Genomic DNA, 25,766 nt, shown 5'->3' with positions numbered 1-25,766 from the left:
CCAATGAAACAGTTAAAATATATTGTGAAACATATGATCCAAGAAATGGAGTATGCGTTTTAGAACACAGTGAGGATCACATTTGATTTCATGAAGGAGAAATCCGTTCATGAAATTAAGTGCAGATAAATTGGGAAATATTCTTTATTGGGTGTAGAATTGGAGAATCATTAGGGTGACAGACTAAAATCCCCAATTTGGTCTTATTGTTTAAAAACTAAAATGAGAGTTAGCCTTCAGGTGAAGGGAAGTGAGAGCTCTAAAGTGGGAGCCGATATCCTCCTAGCCTAGCCTTAGATTTAGAGACTAAACCTAAGATGAACCAATAATTTTCTATGCACTGTATGAGGGTAGAGAATTAAAATTTCTCCTATTTGGCACAATACATATTATTAAAATTAATCTCATCTCATTTCACCAGAATTTCATTGTAGTGAGAAGAATGCTTTTTCATGTAAGAAATCTTCATTACATAAACATAATTAGTATATTAGTAGGTTTTATTAAATATTTGCATTTCAGTTTTGCTAATAATTAAGTGATTTAATTTGGTTAACATATCAACATTCAAAATTAGTGACAGTGATTTTGTTTGATTTTCTATAAATTTCCTGGTAAAATTTATCATTGCTAATTTACACTCTAATTCACACCTTCCTTATGGGATCGATATTTGGGGCTTAAATAGAAAGTTCATTATTACTTGATAACGATACGTATACTTGTGTAGAATCCCATTCTTAATTACCTATAATTATTTATATTTTACACAACTTACTTTTTATACAAGGATCAAGTTTTTGGCATTGTAGTGGTGTCAACTTCATAAATCCTTACATATAAAAAATCGGGATCATTGCTTAAGATGTAATTAACTATAGAGCTTACCTCTATGGGAACTGAAGAACCAAGGTAATATAAACACTTTCTAATCTTTATATTGGATAAGGAAACTTATATTCCAACATATAAAAAAGATTTGCAGACTGTTGACCTCACTTTTGGTTGAAGTAGAGCTCTTTGTTCTTTAGTACCATAGAGTCTAACCATAGGACTATCCTGTTGACAACTCCTAGAGGACTAGAAAAGGAACCCTCACCCTTAGAAGTTCTAAGCTCTTCTTTGCGCAACTTGAAGTTTCACATATTGGGCTTTACCTCTAGCCTTAGGGTCAACCCTCTGAGTGTTGTTCTAGAGCTAGTTCACTCACTTACTCTCACTTTCACTCACATTCACCCACAACCCTAAACCAAAACTTGTTGACTTTGATCCCTTGATCTTTTGGTAGGCTCATGTAGATGGTTTCTTAGCCCACTACCCTTAGGCTAGGGTCTAGCTAAGACCAGCACATAGAGGACCCAAATGGAGATTCCATTGGTCCATGGCTCAAATAGGGTGGTTGGCTTGTTACTTTCACCACATACCAAACTTAGCCTTGCCCCCAAATCTACCTAATTTGCTAAAACACCCCAAAACCCCAAATTTGAGAAAAATTCCCAATTTCACCAAATATGCCCAAATTTGTTCAAAAATCATCTCAAACTATTTAAAACTATCAAACTTGCCAAAAAACTCCAAAAATTTTTAAAATTACCAAAATACCCCTAAATTTGCAAAAATTACAATAATGCCCTTGGTGGCTCAAACTTCCCAAAACACTCAAAATCATTTCAAATGTCTCCAAAACTAATTTGGACCCTTCGCTTAAACCCAATTTGAACAATTTGACCAACTTTGACCAAAAGCCCCAACTTACCCTTAAAGGCTCAATTTCCCCAAATTCACCCTAAACGTCCATCAATTTGACCCCAGTTCCCCACACTTTCAATTATAAATTCAAATTAATCATGATAAAACTCAATTCAAACCAAATACAAGCCCAATTGACCAACATTCAAGTCCAAATTCAACCCAAATCAAAAAGCCGCAATTTGGCCTAAAACCAAAATCCCACTTAATTGAACCCTCCAAATCTTTCCAATTTCCCCAAATATACATCATGAACACATTGAAACATCTCCAAAAATAAAATTAAACCCTCAGTTGATCTTTTTTAAGCTTCAATTTTACTCAATTTCAACACAAATCCTAAATTCCCAAATTTGTCATTTTAGCCATGTGCCCAAATTCCACCAAAGTTAATGACCAAGCCCCAAAATTGGTATACAATTAATGTTGAGATCTCTTCATGACATTTTCCTAGACTATATTGAACTCTCAATTTTGACTTAACCCAACTATAGCCCAACATAAACACATTTCTAACCCAACATTTCTGAATTGATCAAATGCCCAAAATCCCTGAAATCGAACCTCCAAATCAATTCAAAATCAACCGAAATATTTTAAAAACTCTTCATGACAATCATTTACACCAAATTGATCATTAAATTAGGCTAAATGTCATGTCCAGCCTAACTCAAACCCAACTTCAAGACAATTTGACCCAAATTGAACCCATGCACCAAAATTGACTAATCCATGCTTAGGTGACCAAATTAATGACACCACAACCACCAAATGGATCCTAGTGACCAGGATAGACCTACCTTGCCCACTTTTTGGAAGACATGGACAAATGGTCCCTTTATTTAGGGGATTTTATCTTTTTTTGGGCCTAAACCAAGAAATCCTTGCCATCATACCAAACCAATAGAGCTTAATCATCATAAACCCTCTCCTGGCTCCCTTAACTTCTTTGCCACCACTCCTAGCCCTGCTAGCCAGCCTAGTGGCCGGAAAGTACTAAAATTGAGAGCCACCCCCTTGAATCAAAACCTATTACACTCATCCAATGTGCCTAGCCTTGATTAGTCTTTAGCATTCTGTAGCACTCCACCTCAGCTCTATATTGCATTTGAATTGAAGCCTTGACTACCACCATAAGCCATTCAATTTAAACCCTTCCTCCATGGACAAAAAATGGGGCAACTCAATTTCTTAAGGGAAACTCTGTCAAATTTCTCCCAGAGCTCCTCCAAGACTCCTTAAGCTCATTGCAACCATCGCTTCGCCATTTTCCCCACCACTTAACCTCAATTTTAAAGTTCAAAATCAAGGCAAATTTTGGCCACCTCAAAACTACCTAAAACCTCAAATTTAAATTCTCTAAGCTTCCTCAGAGTAAGAGAGGAAGATCCCCATTGAAATCCCCCTCTTTCGAGCTCTCCAAACCTCTCTTAGACCAAGGCCGCACCCCATTTCATTGAACTCCTACTTGGAGCTTACACCAGAAGGAATCAACACATCCAAGAGGTTCGTTGGACTCCAATGAAGCTTCCACAAGCATCTGATTGAGGAATCCCCTCTTAGACAAAGGTACAGGCCTTTAACCCTAATCTTGAGCTCAGTTTTCATCAAATGTGAAGTGAAGTTTAATTTCATAGCATTGTAAGCATATGGATGTGTTTGTCTTGAGTAGATGAAGGTGTAAGAACAAATCTCATGTGATTTGGTTGTGATTTGGTTATGTGATTTGGTTGATTATCAAGCGAGATCTTAGGTCTAGAAGTTTAATGACTCATAGGTTTGGTTCATTAGATACGATGATGGAGGATCGTTCGATCGCGCGAGTATCAGACGGACGAGATCAGGTCGAACGAAGGAATAAATTGTGAACAACGAGATGCTTGGGCACTGACTTAGACAGTGACGTCAAACCAGGGCATGCCGCGTGGAGCTTCGGAGCCTTTGCGCATTTACATGGCACTGAGTGGGATGAATAGAAAATTAGGAATTTATTGATTTAAATAAATATCATAAATTAAAAAAATCATATCTTTATGTAGAAAATGTAGAAAAATCATAAAAAGAAAAATCATAAAAATAAAATAAAAATACCCTCTTACTCAGTGAACAATGGAGAATAATGTGAAAAATAAAAATTATTTATTAATTATCTAATTTATAATGAATTAAATACTCTCTGGAGTATTTTAATTCATTATGTTCAAGCATTGCTCACCATGACTTGAAACTTTTGGGGTTCATTCCTTGAGACAGAGGGGGTGTTTTCTGTCTTTTTCAAGGTCAGAGGGCATCTCTATGTTTCTAACCTTAATTTTTAAGCTGAGATGGCTCTTTTTGCTTAATTTAATTATATAAATTAAAATACCACTTCAAAAATTATGGGAATAATTTTAGTAGGTTTCCTACGGTCATAGAAGCTTAGCAATAATGTCATGATGACTTGAATTATTTTATACATTTCTATAGTTAATTAAATGTATATATTTTTCCTTAATTTATATAAATTAAATACTAATAAAAAATTGATAAAATTAATTCCACAATTTGTATAAAAAACATGTTTAGCCACTGTAAAAATTTAAAAATTATTTGACTAAGTCTAAGCATTAGAGTTGGTTTCTGTATTTTTATACAAAAATAATTTTATTAAAACAAATTCATTTAGGAAAAATTATGAAAAGTATTTTTTTGAGTTCCTTGTGATGAGGGGCACTTAGGAAAAATAAACCTTACTTTTGAGAAAATACTTGATTTTTTAGCTTTATTTTGAACTAAAATTAATTAAAAATAATTAAAAATCCCAAAAAAACCAAAATATTTCAAAAAAATGTCTAATTGTTCCCTGATCACTTAGAACTTATTAGGATATTTTTTCTAAATTTTTTTAAGTTAAAAAATTTTTTTAAAAGCTTAAAAATGATTTTTTCTTATTTTCCCATTAAAATGATTATAATAAACAAATTAAAAATTATAAAATTAAAAAATTTGGTTTCTCTGAGTTTTCTAAACTCATAGAGGTTTAATAAAAATATAACAATAATTTTGGTAAATAAAACATTATTTTAGATTTAATTAAAATCATTAAAATTGATTCATAACTAGATAAAAATAATAGATTTAATTCAAAAAAATCATGAAATTTTGTCTAAGTGTTTCTGAGACCTAAGAGGACCTCTAATAATTATCTCATAAATAAAAACGTTATTTTGGATAGTTAAGAAAATTAATTTTGAAAATGCTACTTTTTAAATTTAAATAGTTATTTAAATTAAATTAAAATTTGAAATCCTCATTTTCTCCTCTGATGTTTCAATTGACCCATGGATATGACACTCTATATAATTTTCAAAGTTATTTGAATTTTGATTAATGAGTTACGAAGTGAAGGGCCGCAAAGGCAACGGAGTAGCTTTAGATTTTGGTGCCTCAATCAAGATTTAGGATTAAACAAAGGGAAGATGGGTAATTTTGATCCTAATGAACGTGTTTGGATGATTTAAATACAATGGGATTAAAAGGTAGGAACTCACTTACCACCTTTTCTATAATAAGAGCAAAGTTGTAATTTCCTTAATTATCATGGCTTAGAAGTCAATCAAATTAAATGATTCTCAAGTAATCAGTTCGAGTTAAAAAGATAATATTTCATTAATTTTAAGCCCATAATTGATGACAATGTGATCTTTCAATAAGAATGCATGTCATTTAAATAAAAATTTTGCTAAGTTACCATTTAACCTACTGTGATTGTTCAGAGCTTGGTAGTGACCTAGGCTTGACATTTAAACTCATTTTATTGGACTTAGAAAATAACATGATTGAGGATTAACACCTTTTTATACTACAAGCCCGATTTCAATTTTGGAAACCAAAACCTTTACTTACTTAAATTTTCCTTAGAGGCATCCACCCACATAACTCTTAAATGAAATATCGATTGATTAATTGAGTGTCATCCCCTTGGGATAAAAAAAAAAACATCAAGTTTCCTTGAGCAATGCGATAAAATTAGCTTAACCTTAGATGATTAATAAAACAACTTAATAAGTTCAAAATGAAGCTCTGTCTTGTATCTTCATATTGATTTTTTGAATGACTGGGTATCATGTTAGTGTAAACCCACCGTCTTGTATCTCCGTGAAGCTCCACCTTAGAAGGCGAGTCTTCACCGATGCCCCCACCGCTGTCATTACTATCAATACTTCAGGAAGAAAACCAACCATTTCATGATTGGGACCAAGATTATTGTCCTATTGTGCACTTGAAGAACCCTTAAAGGAGAGGTTGGTCAGTAGATCATTTGCCGTGGTATCTGAATCGCACGCTAGGGGACACCCTTATCTCCACCGTACTGATGTCCTTAGCTAAACACCCCATTTCTTGACATCAGTATCGAAGGGGAAGAGATGGAGACCAAGATTTGCCAATCATATTATACCCTAGGACATGGAGAATCATTACCCCGAAAAGGATCCAGAGTTTGACACAACTGCTGCTGTCCTAGGATTAGATGCCAGTACAGATGTTTGTCAGGAGCAGCCTATTGATCTCAAGTCGGGCAGAGCAGATTTGATCGAAGATACCCTGGAGAAGATTAGAAATGACTTTTTAGAGTTTTCAAAGGGATAAAATGATGACGATGACAGAGATTTTAGATTATTTGATTACATTATGGAAGAGTATTTAGAGATTCTTGTAGTAGAGACCTGGGCCTCTTCATCATTACCCGATGCTCCATAACCTACTGAGGAGAACGCATCCGATGATATTCAAAGGGCCATCCAACTACGAGATGAGCATATCACTAAAATGGAGAAGGAATTGGAGGAGATGATGGCTGTTGTGGCCACTCTTGAATGCTAGCCCCAGTCACCACATGTCGTTTCACCTGAAGTAAATCAGCAAGAAGTCATCCACATTGAAGTATTCAACGTCAACAATATAGATGAACAACCCAAAATGTACATGGCACAAAACATAGTGCAAAAGAAAGATATAAAATAGTTGGTTGAGTAATAATTGAAAGAGGCACTAGCTCAGTCAAAGGAAAGCACATATGTTCCAAAGGGTAGACCTCACCCGGAGGAGTTTGAAAACATATTTTATCCCAAGGGACTTGTGCCTCCTACCCTCAAGAACTTTGATGAGATAGGAAACCCTAGGCAACACGTGGGACTTTTCTGCGCAAGTTGATGCAATGCAGAAGTCAACGAGGGCCTTTTTTCAGACAGTTTGTGAGTAGCCTTTTGGGCATTGCCTCTAAATGGTATGTAAATATGATGAATGGGCCAATAAATACCTTCATAGATATGGAAAATCTATTTGTTAAGAGGTTTGCTGGAGCTCAGCACCATACCACCGTTGGTGATCTTATGGTCGAGCGATAAAAGCTGATTATTATATTAGTAGATTAAATTTTGTGATGGAGAAAATCAACATGAAATGAGAGCCTTAGCTTCAAGAGACACATGCAATTAAGATCTTACTCAAGAGCAATCATGGTTTGGTAGCTTTCATGCATAAGGAATTCACCATTGATGCGGCAGATTTGTGTGTGTTATATTTGCAAATATTTTTCAATATTACAAAATACACACGAAGTAAATATGCAATGCAATCCCCACAAAAATAACTTTGGTAAAAATTATTTTATCTATTTATAATTCTTTAAATTGTCAAATCCTCTAATAATAACACAAGTATATGCATCGTTTAAGTAATAAAGAGCTCTAATGGAGACTTAGATATCGATCCCACAAGGAAGTCAGAAATGCTTATAGATAAATTATTATAATTATAATGTAAAACACAATTTAAACTACAAAATCAAGTACAAAATTAGAATCTAAAGTAATTCAGTGAATGATAATCAAAATATAGTAAAAAGAACAAATTAAATGTCACAACCCCATGGATGATATCCTCTCACATGGAATCAAATGTGCCTCTCACCATGTTGTAGAAATCATAGCTTGTTGATAACATATGTTTCTCAACACATTTTAACATTTTAATTTGCGAGATCAAAAAGTAAATGAAGATCAAAGTTTGAATCATCATAAATTAATTGAAATCATCATAAATTATTGACATTTAAAACCGTAGAAAATAAAATCAATTCTTCACGAAACCATTACTCAAAGTTGGGAGAAGATCAAAGAAGACTACTCAGAATTCATGAGAAGGAAACAACAAAACACGGATTTTATATAAAAAAAAACAAGTTTACAAAATCAAAGAAATAAAAGACACAACTTATCTCACTATCCTTCCCATGAAAATCCCTAGAAGTTCTCTTCAAGCACTTTCTCTCTTTCTAAGCACTCTCAATTCTCTCTTGAAAGTGTAGTAAATAAGAAATCTCTCACCCTCCCTCTCCTCTTACAATCCTTGAAGAAAACCTCCAAGCCCTTGACTTTCTCTCTCTCTCTCTCTCTTACCTTCTTAAAAAATCCCTAACATGCCTCTCTCTTTGATGCCCTAGAATTCCCTCTCTTTTATAAGAGGCTGCCTCCCTAAAAAAAAAACTCAAAATTCCCTCCAAAACTCTATCCAAAAGTCAACGCTTTTGAATTTCAAAAGATATGTCTATTGATCCAAGAGACATATCCCTTCATAAAGGAACCTTCCAAAGTCTCTAAATGTGTTGAATCACTCCATGGAGTGTTTAGAACAAGTGTTCCCTTTGAAATTCATGCAAAATTTGTCTTAAACCACTTTAATTTGCAAAAAGTCATCTCTGGCTCCTCAAGTGCTGGCTCTGGTGCTTCAGGCGCTAACTTGCTTAAGACAGCGTTGTTTTGGGTTATGGCGGTTCAGGCACCAACTCTCTGTAACATGGTACTTTAGGTGCCAGATCTTTGTAAAGTGGTGCTTCAGCCTCCAATTCTAGCGCCTTAGGCGCTGGCTCTCTATAAAGAGGCACTTCAGACGTCAGAATCACAAAATTCGCTATTTTGGCTCCAAATTTTGTCCTTTTGCTACTTTTGTCCAAATGCCTAAAATTGATATTCCTGCAACAAAAACATGAAAATACCCTTCTTTAAAGTGGAATATCACCAAAAATAAGCATTAAATGTTTACATAAAGCAACACATTATTTTAGTGTATCAAAATCCCCCAAATTTAATTATTACTTATCCTTAAGTGACACTTTACTACATAAAAGCTTATGACTTAGGATAGAGATTAGCTTATAAACTTCTATACTTTACTTTCATAAATAAAATATTAAAATTTAAGAAAAAATTTTAATAACTTAGATTCAAGCTCTAAGTTGAAGAGTACTTAGAAATTAAATCTAAGATTTCTGAACCTCTATTCATTTTAAGAAGAATTGTAAGTTGGTTTATCAAGGATACTTAGAATATTCATATGAAAAAGAATTTCATGAAAACTTTACTAGTAATGGTGCTAATACTCAAATACTGTTTTAGAAAATGTAATAAAATTTTTTTCTTAAGTTGATTCAAGTGAAGCCAATTTTTGATCAGGCACTCCTCAAGCTTCTTGTCACACATTTTTTTCTTCACTTTTCTTTTTCTTTTCTTTTTTTTCATATAGGATCTTGTCAATCCTTTCTTTTCTTTTTCTTGGATCTTTTCAATTATTTCTTTTCTTTTTCTTTTTCAAGTGAGGATTACTATATCTTGATAGCTTTTAATAATTTTGAACTTCACTATCCTCTTCTTAAAGTTAAAACTCTCTTTATAAATTCATATTAGTTTATGATTTGTCATAAAGTGTCATTCTTTTCTTCTTACATGAAACTCTAAAACTCTTAATACTTCAAAAATATAATTTCCTTTACTTTAAATAGAAAAACATAGTCTTATCCTATCATACCAAATATCTTTAACTTTAGAACTAACCTTCATTATTAAAAAATTTTTACCAAAATTTATCATAATATTCATAAACATAACTATAGTCATTTAAAGTTTGATCTTCATATCTCAGGTCATGTTAAATTAATTATAAAAATATAGTTAATTAAGGATAAATAAAATTTAATTTACTACTTTTAAAAATAAATTTTTATTTCCCCAAAACTTAAATTTTTAAGTAATTAAAAATGTTTAGTACAAAATTTTGTAGGTAAGAGAAAAGAGCAAATGCATGAAAATAAAAACTAAAATGTAGAGGATTTTTGAGAATGAGATTGGGCTCTGGTATACTGTAAGTACTAACTTTGAAAATAAAAGCTTTAAAGCAATAAATGAAACATAATACACTTTAAAGTATTTACAAAGAATTAAAAACATAAACAGAAGCTGAAAATACTAAAAATATATAAAAAAAATCTACAGTTTCTATTACATTTAGGTCCACAGAACAATATTAAAATGAAAGTTCTTACACAACAGTTTTAAATAAAACAAACTACAAACAATCAAAATACCAAGAAAACAAACTAACAAACTAAACTCCTAAAATATCAATCTTCATCCCCTTCCTCATCATCATCGTCATCTTCTTCTTCTTCTTCATCATCACCATCATGGTCTGCAGTATAAGGAGTGAAGCTGAGGAAAGATGGAAATTCCACATTGTAATCACCCCTAAGAAATCTTACCATAGCCTCCTTATATGCTATATCATGCTAAACTCTCCTTTTCTTATTAATCCCGACTTTCTATATATATATAGAAGTAAAATGTGATGTATGCGATTAGATTCCTTAATAGTTGTTCTTATTTTGCAACGGCTGCCAAAAAACTTGATCCAAAGCAAAGGTTACGAAAATTTTTCACTATGAAGAAAATAAGAATGCAGTAATAATATTTTAATATGGGGTACTATGCAAGTTTATGTATCTTTATCAAGTAATATAGAACTTTTCTGATTAAGTCCCAAATATTGAACCCACAGGAAGAATTAGTTGTAGATGACAAAATACTTAGCAATTTATATTCTTACTTAAACTTAAGATGCTAAATTAGGAATGAAAGTTTGATTCTTTTTGTAATTTTTTTTGCTAATTGAAAATAAAGTAAGCAACTAATTAACGTAACTAAAATACTTGCCTGATGAAGGCAATATAAGTAAAATATCTTTTTTCCTTATCATGAATCAGTGCTAAACATAGTAGTTTAATTATGGAAGTATACTAAATGTGTTGTGCAAAATAGAAGAAATAATATTCTTTACCCTTAATAGAGATGCTATAAAAAACATCGGTTAATCTATAGTTTGAATAGTCTTGAAGACTAGCTAGACAAAAAAGATACTAGCTCTCCCTCTAGATTTCCATCTTCTCCCTCCATGTGGGGGCTAACATCTCGTATCAAAACCTAAAATTATAAATAAAATTTGGGGCTTTAGCTTGTTACTCTAAAGTCCTCTTATTCTACACCCTTTAAAATATGTTTCCCTATTCATTTGCACTCAACCCCACGAATTACATTCTAATCCATGAAATCAATATGTGAGTCTAACCATTTGTTGACTGAGACAATACCATCTCAGATCTTACATGTTCTGACAATAGGTATTAACATCTTAATTGACAAAATCAAGAAGTAAAAGAAGTGCAAGGTCTTGAATCATCAAAACTTCTTCCAACATTGAAGTTTAATACTTCACACAACTTCCTTTAAACATTTAATCACTTATCATTTTACGGAAAAAGATAAATAAAACTACTCAGAATTCATGGAGAAAATACAACCACAAAAGAGTTTAAAAGTAAAAATCATGCACATAAGCAATAAATCTAAAATAAAAACCAAGCGTAGCCACAAAGATAAACACTTATCTCTAATTATATCCACAAATGTCTTGAAGTTCCTTTGATACAAACTAACACTCAAAATAAAATAAAATAAAATAAGGTGGCCAACGGCGGCGGTGATGGGCTGCGGTGGCGTATATGTGAACTTTTTGTGGGTGGTTGCTGGTCCCAACTCCTGGAAAATCTAAGTCTTTTTTCATAAAAATCCAAGGGGTTCCTTGGTGTGTCTTCAAAAAGTTGTATCCATTCAATGAATCTTCTAGAAGTTGTCTCCTCATAAGCCAATTGAATGAATTTTTGTGTCCATGGGCTATTTTACACATTTCTGTCAAGTGTTGCTTTGAAGCATCTCTTCAAAATTCCGCTCCAATTAATAATTCTTCAAATAACTAACTTTGGCGACCTAGCACTTAGGCGCGGATCTAGGCCCTAGGCGCCCGAGTTCATTTTGTACATTTCTTAATTTTTGCTCCAAATTTGATCGTTTTTTACTCCTTTTAACATTTTCCATCCATTAGATTGTACCTAAAATAAAAACACAAAAATATCTTTCATTAAAGCGCACTAGCTCAAAAATAGGTACAAAAATGTGTATAAAAATACTATATATTTTAGGTGTATCAAAATACACCAAACTTAAGATATTACTTGTCCTCAAGTGACCTATTAATCTTTAAAAACCAACATAAGTAGATGATGTATATGAGTTTCTTTAGGAATTACTAAAATTTAATTTATAAATGTAGTAGTCTAATCCAGAAAAAAATATTAGTGAATGAGACCAACTTAAAGTTTAGAAATTTTTAATGTTACAAAATATGAAAATATGAGTTCCTTTCCAAGTCAGAAATATTATAGATTTTCCAAAAATAGAGTTTAGTCATTTTATCATCTCTACTTAAAAAAAATTTATTAAGCATAATTTTACTCACTATAATATATGCTTAAACTTAAGATTTTCTTAAGTCTTATACTTTAGAAAAATCAGATGCGGAAGAAATTTTTGATTAGGCACTAATCCTCAAGCTTCTCATCCCTTTTCTTCTCTTTTCTTTTTTTTCTTTTTTTCTTTTTCAGACAAGGATTACTATATCTGGATAAGCCTTTAATGGTTTTGAATTCCATTCTTCCTTTCTTAATGCAAAGTGTTGATATTTTTCTTTCACTTAAAAACATATTAATAGTTTTGAAAATTAATTTTGATAAAAGAAATTTTAAGTTTTGAAAATAAAAGTCTAAGTCTTCTAAATTTTTCAAAAAATATTTTTTCACAAATACAATTTCTCCCACTAAAGATAGTTACACAATACTTAGCATTTTTCACAATAAAAAATTAACTTCAAGTTTTTCTTCATTACTATGAATTTTAACTAAATTCTCTCACTCATTTCTACACTCATTTCTAAAAATTTCTAAAATCAAAATTTTACTTCCCTAATATAACTTCATATACATAATCATTTTTCTAATTAAAATCAAATTTAATTGAAATACAATTGAGAACAAATAAACTTTCAAGTATCTTTTAAATTTTTCATCCCTCAAACTTAAATTTTTGATAAAAATAAAATATTTAAGCATCATATATAAATAAGCAGGAACGAAAACTAACTATAACATGCTTGCAAGAATTTTTAAATCCTAAATATGCAAGTACAAAAATTAAAAACATGAGTAAAAATTTAATTGATCAAATTTTCCTTTACTTAAAATACAGAGATTCATCGGCTTCTATGCAATGGAGTATAACATAAAAGCAAATAAACACATTAACAAACATACCTGACTGTAACATAAAGTAAAATAATTGGTAGTAAGTTGAAAATTTCAAACATGCAGTTTTAAGTAACGAGTTAGCTAAATTCTAAACCCTTATAACATTCCAGAATTAAGTTTAACAAACAATAACTAAATACAACAAAAAAACACAATAAACACAATTACTACCACTCAAACATACTAACTATGCACAAAAATCCAAATACATCACAGTAGGTGTACTAAATAAAATATAACAACTAAAACTCACAATTTCAACAATCTCAACTGCGAACAACAAATTACAGAATACCTGTACCATAAAAAGTTCATAACAATGCATAACATAAAATAATGTAAAAAAGAAAACAGAACTACAAATCCAACTAAACATCATCTTCCTCATCATTATCATCACTACGCCAAGCAACATTAGGCTCATATGGTGGATATCTAGGGTATGAGGAAATACTACATCTCAGTTACCTCTACTGAGATGCTCCATAGATGTGTTGTACTCCTCATAATCACTTCTTCTTCTCATCTACCCATCAATATGCTCAGCAAAATGCTCTAGGTTTACCTTATCCGCAGTGTGATTGAAATTATCTAAAATCCTTTGTAATAACTCAGTCTGAGACTCAGATCCTGTTCGTGATGTAGAAGCATGTGAAGTAGAGGCTCTTGAAGTAGAGGAAGTAGAACTACTAGAGAATCCACCCTTCCCATAAAAAGGAGAATGACGTGAATAAGTCTTCACATTCACATTGGTAATGGGCTTCAATGGTTGTAGGATCTCCTCCTAGCTATCATATCTAACACCAACCTTCTCACATAATAAAAAGATGAAGGATGCAAATCCCAAACCTGCGATAATAGCAACAATGACAGAACTGGTAATAACTCCATAAATTAATCCCCTAATATCAATTGGCTTAGACTGTTGAATATAGTAATTCAAAGTTGCTATCTCTCAAGTCACTTCACTCAAATGATTTGTAGGCAGCAGACGAGCAGAATTAAAACAATGTCATGCCTTTGTAGTGGCATCCAACTTTAAAGTAGAAATGTTTACCCTTCTTTCATTTGTTATTTCCATAATCCTCTCCCCTCAGTTAAAAATGATATAATCTCATCTAACTCCTCCTCAGTAGGACTATAGTTTGCATAAAACCCCAAAGTAATAGGAGACAGATGGTAAAACTGATTAATTACCTCAGGAGAAAATGATACTGTCGTCCCCCTCACTATGACTCCTTCCTCATCAGCCTCTGAGAGATTAACATAGAACTCTCGTACAACAGAGATCACAGTGACAACTGAAAAATAACAAAACTGCTCCCACAGGCGGTTAATAACCAACTCCTCCACGGCTCCTCCTGGACTTTGGAAACATCACTTAGGAATTAATTTCCTCGAATGCATTGCATCGCTATACCGATCCTGAGCTCTTGAATTGATAAATTTAATCGAATCGAATGGAGCTTTTCCTTTGCTTCTTTTCATTCTCGGTGCCATTTTCTAAAAAATGTATAAAATTCAAAATAAATTCCAAAATCATCTCCAAATCACTAAACTCAACTCCTAAAAGCTGAAACTAACAAATATATGCATTTTCCATCAAATTTTTAAATTTTTTTACCATGAATAGTGATTTTTTTTGGGTAGATTATGAATGTGTTCAAAATAAATGGTGAAAATCACAAATTATTTGCATATAAGTGAAGCTCTTAGCTCAAGAAGATCAAATCTAACAAATTTGGCTTAAATCAACAAAAAAATCTTCAAAATAGGTGATGCCCAAGCCTAGAAATTGTGAAAACCGAAGGTAGAAGATGAAGTTGGCGAAAATGGAGATTTTCAGACCCAAAATTCACTTAAAACCATTCGCAAACCTGTTTTCATGAACTGACATTTAAGTACGAATGGTTTGGTGCTTAAGCGCCAGTTTATCAGTCTAGTCAGCGCTTAAGCGTGGGATTTGGCGCTTAGGGGTCAGTACACAATTTTTTATTTTTTCCATTTAAGTGAAATGCACTTAAGCCTAAGTCAACTAACCCTATATGTTCTCAAAAACTTTCTATATACTATTTCCTTCTCTCTTGCTTTCTTCTAATTCAAAATTTCACCAATTTAAGCTAATTTGATTCACCACTAAATACACAAAATTTTTCACAAACGAAACACTTATATTCATTCACAAACAATTACAAACATTTTTGAATACATAAATTCTCAATCCAAATAGTCTTGGATGAGAAAAATCCTAACACAGACTCTAAACAAACTTATAAAATAAAAACACTTTAAAACACTCTTAACATTAAAAAAAAACATTAAGCACTCAAACACTAAACGAAGAACTTAATCACGAACTTAATACCATTCTCTAGTCGATAGAACAAATTATGTCCTATCATTAGTCTCTCCTTCAGCATTTGGTATGTAAATCTAAAAGATCAGATGATGATTAATAACTCTGGTTGAATCTTCTTCAATCCACTTGTTCTTCAGATACATAGCCTTATCTGCTTCTTCTATAAAATTGGTATGGGTAAACTACATCTTTAGTTACCATCCTATATGATCTAAATGTGCGTTAACTTCCATCACTTTTGCTTCAATTGAAGCCACACTAGCTTCAAATTTAGTGATCTTCTCTGCTATTCCTTCGATACTAATGACTAGAAAACTGTTATATATCTCTTTTGCACTCTGAATAATGAACATCTTTCTCATTACTTCCTCCTTCTTTTTCAAATCACTTTCCCAAGAAGACATTGTTCACAACTCTAACTTTTTCACTTAGAATATAGGGTATAATGAAGGTGTGGTGAAATTTCTCCTCATACCCCCTTTATTTATAGGCTATAAATCCTTCCTAAAACTCCTAGGAACGTCTTAGAACTGTTGTTACAAGTTCAAGCCAACCAATTTGCAGTTAGAACTTCTAGAGATTGAAATTTGTGCATGTTTTTTTAACTGTCGCACTTATATGCCAGGACTTGGCGCTTAAGCGCCAGTGCTCAATTTAACACAGGTCAACTTAACGTCCAAACATTCATTCTACATGTCTAAGCCATATTTTATGGTCTTAAAATTATAACTAACTTAATATATAATAAAAATACTACCAGAATTTTCTAAATCACACACAACAACATAACAATAAAAACAAATACATAGATAACTATAGTGTGCCTCCCAGAGTGCGCTTGGTTTTACGTCGTCAGCCTGACGTAACCAGTGTTTATTCTGGTTGACCCAACATCAAAAAATCATTTAATTTAAGTTGGTCACCTAAAAGTAGGGTTTCAGCCTGTGATCATTTACTTTGAATATGTTATTAGTCTTAGGATCTTTAATATCCACATCTCCAAAAGGATGAACTTTCATCACAACAAATGGGCCCATCCACCTGGACTTAAGTTTGTCTGGAAATAATCTTAAACTTGCATTATAATGCAAAACTTGTTGCCCTGGCTAAAAATTCTCAGTCAAAATTCTTCGATCATGCCACATCTTCATCTTTTTTTGTAAATCTTAGGACTTTTATAAGATTCATTCCTTATCTCTTCAAGCTCATTTAATTGCAATAATCACTTCTCACCAACATCTTTAAATTATAATTCAATTACTTAACCACCCAGTATGCTTTATGCTTAAGTTCAACTGGTAAGTGGCATGCTTTCCCAAATATTAGCCTATATGGGGACATTCCTATACGAGTTCTTTGTATGCAGTCCTATAAGCCCACAAAGCATATTCAAGTTTAGCTGAACAATCCATTTTAGTTGGATTTACAGATTTTTCCAATATTCTTTTAATTTTACGATTGGATAATTCAGCCAAATCACTTATTTGAGGATGATAAGAAGTAGAAATTCTATGGTTAATATGATATTTGTTTACTAATTTCTCCATTATTGCATTTTTGAAATGACTTCCCTCGTCAGTTATTCTTACCATTGACATCCTAAATCTACAAAATATATTTGTTCTTAAAAACTTTGTAACACTTTGAGCATCACATTGAGGTAAAGAAATAGCTTCTATCCATTTGGATACTTACTCTACTGCTAACAATATATATAAATTTTTGAAAGATGGTGTAAAGGATCCCATGAAATCTAATCCCCAAACATCTAATATCTCAATTCTAACATGAAATTCAGAGGCATTTCATTTCTTTTAGATATATTGCCTACTTGTTGACATCGATCACAAGTTTCGACACAAGCATTAACATCATTAAAGATTGTTGGCCAATAAAATCCAGATTGTAAAATTTTGTATGTTGTTTTATCAACACCAAAATGTCCCCAAAAATAAGAATCATGACATTTTTGGATAATTTCATAAGTTTCTTCTAAAGACATGCATCTTCAAATAATACGATCCTTCCCTTGTTTATATAAAAAATAGGTCATCCCAAAAATAAGTCTTAGCTTCAGGTAAAAATTTCCTCTTCTATTGATATAGAAGAGGAAATTCATGTAGCCGACCCCACGTAGTGGGATTAAGGCTTTGTTGTTGTTGTTATTGTTGTATTGATATGTCATTCCATAGGGTGTAATATCACTAATAATAAAGTTAACACTATTTTCATACCATGGAACACACCACTCATTAATATTGAACAATTTTTCATCTGGACAATGTTCATTAATCTCTATTAAAAATAGAGTGATTTTTCTAATTCAAGCCTAGACAGATGACCAATAATTTGATTCTCAGCTCCCTTTCTATCTACTATTTTAAGTTAAATTCTTGTAAAATAAGAATCCATCGTTGCAATCTAGGTTTTTCATCATTCTTTTCTATTAAATATTTAATAGCAGAATGGTCTATATGCATAATACATTTAGTTTCAATCAAGTATGATCTAAATTTATCAAAAGCATATACTACAGCTAATAACTCTTTCTCAGTTTTTGTATAATTAATTTGAGCTTCATTATGAGTTATACTAGTATAGTAAATAACTTTGAAAATCTTATCATGCTTTTGTCCTAAAATAACTCCAATAGCATAATCACTAGCATCACACATTAATTCAAAAGAATTTTCCCAATCTGGGGCAATAATTATTGATGTAGTGACTAATTTTTCTTTTAATAATTCAAAAGCTTTGCAGCACTCATCATCAAAATGAAAAATTACATCTTTTTCAAGTAAATCGCACAGAGGCTTAGCAACTTTTGAAAAGTTTTTAATATATCGCATGTAGAATCCAACATGTCCTAAAAAACTCATAATCTCTTTTACACTTGTTGGATAAGGCAAATTAGTGATCACTTAATTTTTACATGGTCTACTTCCATACCATTTTCTAAAATTTGATGTCCCAAAAGTATTCCTCCTGCTACTATACATAAGCAATTTTCCCAATTACAGATTAAATTTGTTTCTTCGCAGCGCTTAAGAAATTTTGATAGATGTTCTAGACATAAGTCAAATGAAGTTCCAAACTCTAAAAAATCATCCATATAAACCTCAATTCCTTTTTCAATTAAATCATAAAAAAAGTCATCATACATCTTTGAAATGTAGCACATGCATTAGATAAACCAAATGACATTCTTCTAAAAGCAAATGTACCATAAAGACTGGTAAAAGTTGTTTTCTCTTGATCCTTAGGAGCTATTTGTATTTGGTGATAACTGGTTTATCCATCAAAAAATAAAAGTATTTATGCCCAGCTAGTCTGTTCAACATCTGACCTTGAAAGGGTAGTGGGAAATGATCTTTCCTTGTGGTGACATTTAGTTTTCTATAATCAATGCATATTCGACAACTTGTAACTTGTCTTGTTGGTATTAACTCATTATGTTCATTGAAAGTCACAGTTACTCCTCCTTTGTTAAGAACACAGTGAATTGGACTAAGCCATGCACTATCTGAAATAGGGTAGATAATTCCAGCATCTAACCATTTTAAAATTTCTTTCATAACAACTTCTTTGATCATGGGCGATTTGTAGTTCACTTCCATATGAATTCTATGCATATAAATTGAAGGACTGATTCCTTTTATATCAGTAACTGTCCATCCAAAAGATTTCTTATAATTCCTTAAAATTTTCATCAAACTATCTTCTTCTTCAGTCATTAATTTTGTGGAAATTATAATAGGCAATGTAGAGGAACCACCTAAAAAGGCATACTTCAAATGTTCAGGAAGCAACTTCAACTCAAGTTTAGGGGGATTTTCAATCAATGGATAAAAAGATGTATCTTTTTTTGTCGTGTCCAAAACTTCAAAACTTTCTTGAACATAACTTGAATCTTCTATATATAAATCTTCATGTGGATCTAATTCATCTTCTTGCTCGTGTTCCAGCTCTTTCATCGTAGATTTATCTTAAAAAGTTGTTTTGAAATGACATTCACTTAATTATCTTATCACATCCATTCTATAGTATTCATCATCTTTACCTATTACAGGGTACTTCATTGATTTGAAAATATTAAATGCAATTGTTTGATCATTGACACGAATAGTTAATTCTCCTTTCTTCACATCTATCATTGCTCTTCTAGTGGTTAGGAAAGGTCTCCCCAAAATGATAGGTATCTCTTTATCTTCCTTCATATCTAGCATAATGAAATCAATAGCAAAGATAAATTGATCCATTTTCACTAGGACATCTTCTATAACTCCTTTAGAAAAAGTTATTGATCTATCTGCTAATCACAGAGTTACAATAGTAGGGGTTGTTTCTCGTAATCTCAATCTTTTAAATATTGATAATGGCATAAGGTTGAGGCTTGCTTCTAAATCACCTAATGCTTTCCCACAAAATCTATCTCCTATGCATATGGAAGTGTAAAGCTATCAGGATCTTTAAGCTTTTCAGGAAGTTTCTTCTGAATTATATCACTGCACTCCTCACTAAGTGTAACAATCTCATTATCTTCAAACTTCTTATTTCTGTTAAGAATTTCCTTCATAAACTTCATATAACTTGACATTTGTTCTATGGCTTCAGTAAAAGGCTTCATCAAATATTATGTTAATAGTAAGCTTCTTAAAAATTTCCAAAAATTTTGAAAATTTCTTATCCAACCATTGTTGTCGAAGCCTCTGAGAAAATGGAGGTGGTGGTCTTTCTAAATCAACTTTAAATGGAGAAATAAGTATTTCTAAACCTTTTGGAGTGTCCACTTTTGGTTATTCAATCTCTTCTCTCTCTACTTCAGTCTCTTTTTGAACTCTACCTTCCAATTCTCTTCCACTTCTAAGTTGAACAACTTTTACTTGCTCTTTATTTTGGTCATTTGGATTTATTTATGTATTACTAGGAAGTGTTCCTTAGGATCTATTACTTAATGAATTTGCTATTTATCCAAGTTGATTCTCAATGTTTCTTATTGTAGCTCCTTGACTTTATAAGTGATTTCCCATTTGCAATATCAATTCTTCCATTAACAACTTTTTCTCCTTACTCTGCAAATTATGAAAACTTAGAGATGTTAAAACCGAGAGGATAAGTAGGTATATAAATACTATTCCCTAATGAACGTTATCCTAATGAATTCTCTTCAATCATGGAAATTGGTTGAGAAAAATTCATTCCAAACTGGCCTAACTTCCTTGAAATTGCAACAACTTGGTTTGTTAACATGGCAAAAGCACCAGTTTTATGAACGTTGGCTACTTTCTTAAGATTCACCCTCTCCAAAGGCCATTAAAAATTATTAGTAGTCATCTCTTTTATTAAAGAATAAGCATCATTAAATTGTCATCTCTTTTATTAAAGAATAAGCATCATTATTTTATTAAAGAATATACATATCATTATCAAGTAATATAAAACTTTTTCTGATTAAGTCCCGAATATCAATCTCACGGGAAGGATTAGTTTTAGATGACAAAATACTTATTAATTTATATTCTTATTCAAACTTAAAATGCTATGAATGAAAGTTTGATTCTTTTGTAATTTTTTTTTAATTGAAAATAAAGTAAGCAACTAATTATTTTAACTAAAATACTAATAAAATGGAGGCAATATAAGTAAAATACTTTTTTCCATATCATGAATCAGTGATAAATATAGAAATTTAGTTGTGGAGGTATACTAAATGTGTTGTGCCAAATAGGAGCAATAATATTTTTTACCATTACTAGAGATGCTATAAAAAACATTGGTTAATCTATAATTTTAACAGCCTTGAAGTTGGCTAGGTAGGAAAGATACTAGCTCTCGCTCTAGAGTTCCCTCTTCTCTCTCCACCTGGGGGCTAACATCTCATAATTGGGTGCTTTAGCCTGTCACTCTAAATTCCTCTAATTCTACACCCTTTAAAGTATATTTCCCGATTTATTTGCACTCAACCCCTTGAATTACATTCTCATTCATGAAATCAATATGTGATTCTAACTATTTGTTGATTGACACAATATCATCTCGGATCTTACATGTTCTCACAACAGATATTAACATCTTAATTAGCCAAATCAAGAAGTAAATAAAGTGCAAGGTCTTGAATCATCACAACTTCTTACAAAATTGAAGTCTAATACTTCACACAACTTCCTTCAAACATTTAATCACTTATCATTTTAAGGAAAAAGATAAAGAAAACTAATCGGAATACATGGAGAGAATACAACCACACAAGAGTTTAAAAGTAGAAATCATGCAGAAAAACAAGAAATCCATATTAAAAATCAAGTGTATTCACAAAGATAAACAGTTTTCTCAAATTATCTCTACCAATGTCTTGAAGTTCCTTTGAATTCTCTTCCTTCTCTCATAATACAAACTAACACTCAAAAGAAAATAAAAAAAATAAGGTGGCAGGCAGCGGCGGCGGTGATGGGCTGCGGCGGCTTATATGTGAACTTTTGGTGGGTGGTTGCTGGCCCGTTCTCCTGGAAAATCAAAGTATTTTCTTATAAAAATTCAAGGAGTGCCTTGGTGTCTCTTAAAAAAGATGTCTCCATTCAATGAATCTTTTTGAAGTTGTCTCCTCATAAGCCAATTGATGAATTTTCGTGCCCATGGGGTATTTCCCACATTTTTGTTAAGGGTTGCTTCAAACACCTTTTCAAAATTCCGCTCCATTTAATATTTCTTCAAATAACTAGCTTTGGCGCTTAAGCGAGGGGTACCTGGCGCTTAGGAGCCCAAGTTCATTTTTCACATTTCTTCATTTTTGCTCCAAATTTGACCCTTTTTCACTCCTTTTAGCATTTTCTATCAATTTGATTGTACCTACAAGAAAAACATAAAAATACCTCTCATTAAAGCGCAATATCATAAAAATAGGTATAAAAATGTGTATAAAAATACTATATATTTTAGTTGTATCACTTATAGTCATCATTATAAGCATTTCTTGCATAAATTCCTCCAATCTTAGTTTGGATATTTACAATATCCATTTGTTGAATCATAAGCTGCTCCATAATATTCTTAAGTGAAGCAGAGAAAGAAGTAGATAGCCCTGCAGCTGATGTTGAGGGTTTATCACTACCTCCACTCTTGGGCTCAATAAATGATTCAAATTTTTGAACTGTATGTTTCCCAATAAGATTCTATGGCTGCAGATTTTATTCATTTCCATAGGAGTCTACTCCTGATTGTTCACATAAAGTGAAGATCAGAACAGGGATCCCAAAACACTAGCACTAGCATTGCTAGCTATACTACAAGCATGATGAACTATAAGAGCACCAACATCTGCTGCCTTCATTTTTGGAGTGCAAAAGTTTAGCTTAAATCTATCCTTTTTACTTCACTCAGACGATCTGGTGGCAGTAATTTAATAGAGATGAAGTAATGCCATACCTTTGATTGAAAAGTTATCATGGAAGTGGAGAAATTAACTTTTTTATTATTTTTAATCTTCTATTCTCCTCTTCCATCAGTCAGAAAGGCAACTAATTCATCCAGTGATGACTCAGTCATCATGAATGCAACATATCATAATGAAACACATTCCTCAGTCCGTAAAATGCATTGATTCATTCTCTTAAGAACTCAACTTGCTTACCTCACACAAGGATGTGATCATCTGTAGTGAATCGCAAGTTGGCATAGAACTCCTGGATCCTAAGTACAATAACTACTGCAGTAAAGTAGCAAAACCCTCTCCTAATTTATGGTGAAGATCTACCTCTCGATCTCACCACCAGGGTTAGCAAATGCCCTTTCCTGGATCAATTTTCTTGATTCCATTTGAGCATTGTAACAGTGTTGGGCCTTATAGTTGAAAAATATTCTCGCATCAAAATCTTTCGTAGGATTTCCTCTTTTTACTCATAGAGCCATTAGAATTTCTATGAAAATATAAATAAAATTCAAATAAATTACAAACTAAAAAATCTAACTCCGCAAGTAAGATTATTTGGAAAGAAACTTTTCAACATGAGTTTTCTTCAATCTGCTTCACCAAAAATCCCAAATTTCGGATCTCCCATAATGTAGGAAAAATCCACGGTGAAAATAAAAAATCTCTAGGTTAAAGTGAAGGTTTTACCAAGAGAGGATAAAATCTAAGATCTCTGGCCTTTGATATCTTCTCAAATGCACATATGTCAAGCCCTAGGTTACGATTTAGAGGCAGGAGACAATCCAAGTAGTCAGAAAGGTGCTTTACTAGGTGATCTCACAGTTTTTAACCTAGATGGGTGTTTTCAGGAATTTGGCGCCTCAGGCGCCAATGCCTAATTTTTCCAGATTTCATTTTTTTGAAGAAATTTGTTGTGTAATGCTTTACTTTAACCTCTAATTAACTCAAATAAATACTTACACTCATAATTAAACAATTTTCTAACACAAAACTTTGACAAACAATAAAAAATTCACTTATATAGATATAATCTGCGCTATTACAAACTAACAGTTTTCAAGCCAACAAAATCTAATTCAGTATCCAAAGCAGACCAAACATCCTAACACTGAAATATAAAAATCAAAATACTTAACACCAAACACAAATAGAGTTCAACAATAAAAATAAATGTAATCCAACATAACACAATAATAAAAACAAGCAGTACTAAATAAGCATTCCCTGCATTAAGTAAGTTCAAACATCTTCTTTGCTCTCGTCTTCCTAGATATCTCCCATGGATAGGTAGTGCACGTACAAGCTGTAGAAAGATCGATAAAGAAATTTATCCGTCGAATCTTCCTCAATCCAAGCATGTTTCTTAAACATATGTACCAAACCATCTTCAATACGTCTAGTATGTTCAAAATGTTCCTTCAGCCTCTAATCTAGATGATCCAACATTTTAGAAATATTCCCAATTGCATGCATAAGGTTATGTACCTCCTTCTCTATTCTCTTTATTCTTTTCAAAAGTGCGTTCGGACTGAAGTAAGGTTGAATAGGTGATGAATTCTGGGATGCTTAATTTATCTGTACATTCATTTCATTCTTATCTCCCATTCCAATGTAGTTGCAATAAACTTCTGGGTCAAGGAAAAAACACTTTCTCCCAACTTTCCTAAGGCACTTGCGATTGACTGCATAATAGAAAAATAGTGGATGGATGTCCCAGTTTAGTAGTAGATCCATTGACAATTAAACCCAAAACTGATTTCATAATTATTGCACCAATATCAAAAGGTTTTCCAGTTTGAATACAATAATTTAGAATATCACTCCCTTTAGTCACTTAACTGATTTTCATAGTTGAGAGTAATTTCGATGCAATAAAGAAATGCCACGCTTTAGATGCAGGATTCAACAATGATGAAGAAAAACTTACATTCCCATCATCTTTCGTCTCCCAATTTGTATCTTCATCTGTAAGGTATCGATAGAGTTCGTTCATTATATCTCTTGGAGGGGCAAAATTTGCAAAGTGGAAAATAGGAAAAAATTCATTCATAAACATATCATTTATTCTTGAAGGAGTGAATTGTACAAACCTACCTCAAACATGGACAATTCCTTAGCTGATTTCATGAAGATTTGCATAAAACTCTATCAACACAGGGACAACTACGGTGGCTGTGGTGTAGCAAAGCACTTTCCAACGTCTCTGCACAATTATCTCTTTCACTCAAGTATTGAGTGTGATGAATCCTTGATTCACAAATCCCCAATCCTTGATTAGCCTCTTCTTTAGAAGAACTTGATCATGTAACTTCTGTGCTTCAAAACTGACGAACTTTCTCTAGTTGAAAATTCTAAATCTCACAGAATTTTTAGACTCGAAGGCCATAGGATTTGAAAAGTAGCTACTCTTTCCTCGTTTTCCCCCTTAAAATAGGTTTTGAAATTAGTTTTTTGGAGTTAAAAGGAGAAGAACCCACCGAAAACTGCCAAAACCCCCGTTTTAAAAATTTTTATGTCATTTTTGTCGATGCAGCACCTCAGACACCGATTCTGGTGCTTCAGATGCCAATTTCAAAATTTTTGCCTTTTTGATTTTAGTTCAATAAATTCTCAAATCTTCCATAAAATTAGGTAAATAAAGATGATTTTAAATATTTTCTCAATTTGAAGTTTCTCAAATACACATAATCCATAAAAATACATATATATATATATATATATAT

The sequence above is a fragment of the Phalaenopsis equestris genome, unplaced genomic scaffold (genome assembly GCF_001263595.1).
Source record: "Phalaenopsis equestris unplaced genomic scaffold, ASM126359v1 Scaffold000557, whole genome shotgun sequence".
NCBI lineage: Eukaryota > Viridiplantae > Streptophyta > Magnoliopsida > Asparagales > Orchidaceae > Phalaenopsis > Phalaenopsis equestris.
Note: the sequence above shows the minus strand (reverse complement) of the source record.